Source organism: Pundamilia nyererei, unplaced genomic scaffold (assembly GCF_000239375.1).
Source record: "Pundamilia nyererei isolate P.nyererei 1_Seehausen unplaced genomic scaffold, PunNye1.0 scaffold00025, whole genome shotgun sequence".
In the NCBI taxonomy this organism is placed as follows: domain Eukaryota; kingdom Metazoa; phylum Chordata; class Actinopteri; order Cichliformes; family Cichlidae; genus Pundamilia; species Pundamilia nyererei.
Window position 1 is genome coordinate 4,893,964 of NW_005187426.1, and position 5,192 is coordinate 4,899,155.

Here is a 5,192-nt window from a genome sequence, read left to right on the forward strand (position 1 = left end):
CTGTTGCCTTTATTTTAATGTTTGAAGGAGGCGGCACACAGGCATGCTGGCAGCTTACAGGCAGATTGTCTGTGGTTGGAAACGGTCATCTCTATTTAGACACTTGTGAGCTTGCCTCTCCCCTCATTTCTGGTTACCGTTTTTCATGACAGAATTAACTATTCTAATTCAAGAAGCACACCTGTTCTGTGGTCTTCCTGTAAGACTCAGTGAAGTAACACAGACAAACTTGCTGGTTTGAAGGGACAAAAAAGGTTTATAATAAGCTGCTCGTGTTTGTTTTTGTTATTCTTATCAAACTTGTCCTCAATCTAACCTTATTGAGCTATAAAACTCAAAATGACAAAACAGCTACTGACAGGTAATAAATGTTGGATTTGACAACTGCATTCCTCATACTGCCAATTTATGCATGTTAGCAGTGAAGTCACCTATGTAATTTTTAAAAGATATCATAACTATGAGTTTTACAGTATAAGGAAGTCAAACGCCATGCAATCATAGTATACACAGATTCACGACTGCCAAAATATGTTGAACACTCACCTTTCCTTATTGTTTTGATACTTTTTTATTTGAGTTTTGTAAAGTGTACATAAAAGTATTACCAGTATTTTTATACTGGTAATACTTTTAATACCTGTTACTGGTAATACCTGTTATAAATCACTCTATACTTCTGGTCCATTTGTCACCCAGCTGTAAAGAAACACTCTGAAATCACAAACACTTGTATTTATTTGCATTTATTTAAACCGAACCTCTGCACAGAGGGAACTAATGCAATTGTAACCAGCAGATCTGAGGGTCAATCCCTCAGTCCTACACATATATACTCACACTTTGGGGGAGGGTCCCCATGAGCTTTAAAATATGCTATAAAACCCTGGGGATTCCCTTATATGGCAATAACAGCAACTCATGGCCAGAGTGGTGCGTGTGGGTGTGTCTGTGTGGTACCAGCCTGTGCTGATACTTGAGTATGTGTGTATGTATATGTGCTACGTAAGCATGTGCAGAGTGGATGTTGGACGCACGGTTAGTCATGAGAAAAACCATTCATGTAACCAACATCTTACTGAAAGATTGTATACTCATGACATCTGTCTGCTTTTACCCTATTCTGTGCATACTATTCTTCATATTTCCTTTTATGACAGGCAGACCCCCACTGTCAATAAATTCCTCTCTCTCTACAATTACACACACCCAAATCCTTTCCCATTCCTCTGATCTGATGACAGCTGCTCCCTACCATCTAAACAAACTTGAGCACATTTTATTCTAATCATAATTTTCTTGTACTCACAAACTTTAAACCAGCCTAACAGCTGTATATAGCTACCTTAAATGAAATTTCATTAAAGCTTTGGGAAACAGATATTATCAGGAGTAATAGTTTTAAATGTTTTTTTAAGCACTGAGCGTATGAATGTTAGTGGAATAAGACTGTTGTCTTTCTTTGGATTAGAAAAAGAACAGATCTCAGATAGATAGGTTTTCTTTTTCAGTCATCGTGTGTAATTCTATTAAGAATTCCCCAGACTATGTCTTTACTGTAATTCTATTTTTACTATACCTTCCTGTGCTTCCCTCTATCTGCTCTTGCTGTTCCTCCAATATGTCTGCATTGCCTGCTGACTCATTGCACTGTAAAAACAAAACAAACTAAACATATTTCAGTGGTACATTCACTTTTGCATTGAGTGTTTATAGGCACACTAACACATTAACACACACTTCAACAGTCATAAGAAATAACTTTTCTACTAAAATGTCCATGTACACACGATACATAAGTATTTAAAAACATCAGACTAAATTAAAGCTCACCGTGGTGTGCACAAAACTGAATGAACTGTTACAAAACATAACATTTTAAAAGAAAACAAAGCATGCAGGTTTACTGAAGTACAATATGTGATCTGTCTTATTACCCTGGAACGCCATACAGAAAGACTTAGTAAAAAAATATGGAACCAAAATTTTTTTGATTATTAGGTATTTGATTACACTTGACCTTGTAACCCTAACCCTGGACCCAGAGTTGACTCAGCCTCTTCAAGTGCGCTGATTCTATTGCTGTACAGTAACTCAGTCTGACATACCGACAGTAGTACCCAATACAGGATCCTATCTTCATTCACTCTCACTGCTCTGGGAAATTATATAGGAAATAAAAATTTACAACAGCTATAGCTATTCAAATGTAAAATAATCTCTACAGAAATTTTACATGTTTTTTCAAATGTCTTTACAAGACATTTTATTTCATCAATCAGAAGAAACTGCGTTACATATCCCTTTATAAAAACAACCTGGGAGTGGCTTAAAGTAACAGAGATTTACCGTTGGATGGTACTTTCATACTTGGAACACAGTTTGTGCCGCTTGATTTTCAAACACGAACATCTAAATCAAGTTTTTTCTAAATGAAGAGTGTAATGTGGTATCTGGAAACACAAAAGAAATCAACAAACAGAGACTTGATATCATTCTGTTGTTCGGGGCCTGATGTTTTGTCCTGGTTTTGCATGGGACTTAATGAATGGTACAGAATTTTTAACTAATAGTCTGAACACTGTTAACAGTCACCTTCTCTCTCTGGCCTGCTCATGAAAATCACTCTGGGCAGCATTTCAAGAAACCCACTTGCATGGTTATGCATCTTTGGTGTCATGGTCTCTCATATATATGTAAGGTAGTGACTGGAATAAGTCACAAGGTGTCGCTGTTGAGCTGCATATATGTTGTAAATTTTAGCAATTTTGACCATTTGTCCTCTGCAGGACACCGTAGTTCAGACTTCTCGTTCGCACGGGCGCCATCTTGGTTCAGTGTTTACTGTGATTTGCAAAGGTAAGCACTGTCAGTGGCGAACTGCATTGGTTTTGTTTAAAAATAAGTGTTCCACTGTGTAAAATAGTGGTTTGTCATTTAAGCCGAGCATATATTTTGTTTATCGAGAGGTTCATGTATTGTCTGATAAGAGTATGAGCAGTTTGTGTGCATGTTTCATTTGGTAATATCTGCCGCAATTTCGGGCTACATTCCCGCTAGTTAGCAGAGCACCCATTCGGGCAAAGTAATGCAAGATGAAGCATTAGCTTTTCAGCTGCAGTTTGCTGGTAATCCTGCTATGTTAGTTTTGTGTCATACTCATTCCTGAGACCGTGGAATTTTGTAAAAACATGATTATTTTTGCTTAATGTGTTTTTTATATATATGTTGTTGTATTTTACTATGTTGATAATCACGCAGTGTTTACTGTGATTTGCAAAGGGCCAGCAGCAGAGTTGGAGTGGTGTTTGCCCCAGCATCTGAATAAACGGCACGGTCTGAGCCACAAATTGAACACCTGTGTCCGACTGGTCTCTCTGCTGTGCACCCCAATCCAACACAAAATTACACAACGCAGAGTTCGGGGTGTAGGGAGGCCCCTGCACTGGTTGGGTTACATATACATGGTGTTACTTTTTCACCACAGTCAGAGGGCAAGTAGAAGACAAGCACAGTGAGAAAGGAGATGAGGAGGCAAGGACTAATCATGCTGACTGCATAGAAAAGAGGGAAACTGCAAATCCATAAAAAGTATGTGATAGATCTGTTCAGATCTCTTCACAGCACTTTTACTTGTTATCATGTTTATAAGCAGGTGCGTCAATAATTGTAGGGTAATTTCCAATAAACCAAGTTCAAGAAGAGAGTCTATGGCTGACGCGTGTTCCTGGTTTCCAAAAGAAATGCTTCCAGTTGCATTATGATGTGAAGACTGTTTATTTATTGCAAACTGAAGATGTAACAATGAACTCCTTCCTAAGTAAGCATGAAAGTTCCAAAAAATAAGCAGTTATCCAGAACTACCTGTGCAGTCAGAAAAACCATGTGACTCCTAACCTCTCTGTCCATGCTCCTCCCCTTTCCCCTCACACAGGGTTTCATGCTACTATTGCACTTACATACTTAAAGTGAGAGGTACCCCTTTTTAGGTTCCAATCCCAAACAGTGACATAACATTACTTTATGTAAACACATATATTTTCATATTTATTAATCCTGTCAAGATGACTTATGTAATGAATCTATGAATTATGAAACAAACACGAACTCAATTGTAAACAAAAATATAAAGCAGATGTCTGGCGCCTACAATAATAATCTGTTCGCCTTTCTCCCAGAAGTATTTGAGGTTGATAGGATCCCCTGTAAGCACCAAATCAATTTGGGCTTTGTCGTAGATCCATGAAAACACATCAGGAAAAAAAAATCCCAAAATCATGCTGAAAATCTACATATTTTATATATACTTTTTCAAATATTTGATGTAAATGAAAATGATAAACCTACAGAGGGTGGAAATCTGTCATAGTGAGTAATCCAAACCACACAGCAGCATAGTGTGCATACTGTTTAATGACTAAACACATGTTTTGGATGGATCATCTTAGGTGACATCTTGACTGAAGTTTGGTCTGTTTTCAGTGTCTTTGCCCTGCCATATGATTGCATTTTTTTTCTCCCCATCGGGGAAAAATGTTTACATTCACCTGCCATCTTCATTGTGCTGATTTATTTATGTATTATTATTTAATTATTCTAACAATAGTATTGTAGGTAGCCAACAGGTAGCACAGCATTATATGCCAGATAGCACAACTTCATTAACCCTACAAACATTGACACAACCTTGTTTCTGTCTTTCTGTATTCATTGAAGAAAGGTAGCAGTCATCAGCAGCTATCTCTGTTTAAACATGTATGAGCTTGACTCTTTTCTGTTTTTCAAGACAGAATTAACTTTTCTAATTCAGGCAGCATGAAAGACACGCCACATCTATCCTGTGGTCTTTCTGTAACACTCAGTGAGCTAACAGACACAACCCTGCTGGTGTGAAACAGCAAAACCAGCATTATAATGATCGACATTTTGCATTTGATAAGCAAGGGGACTTCTAATATTCTCATGTATTTGTATATTGTATTATAATGATAATCATATTTTACAGTGTTTAGTGTTAAAAATGTTGTTATTTGGTATGCGAACTCATGAACTCTTATTAGCGTGTTAGAAATCAAAGTCAACTCAATGACTGTCAAAAGGCATTAATGCTGTAAAGCAGGGGTGGGGGAACTCCAGACTTCAAGGGCCGGTATCCTGCAGGTTGTAGATGTGTCCTTGATCCAACACAGCTG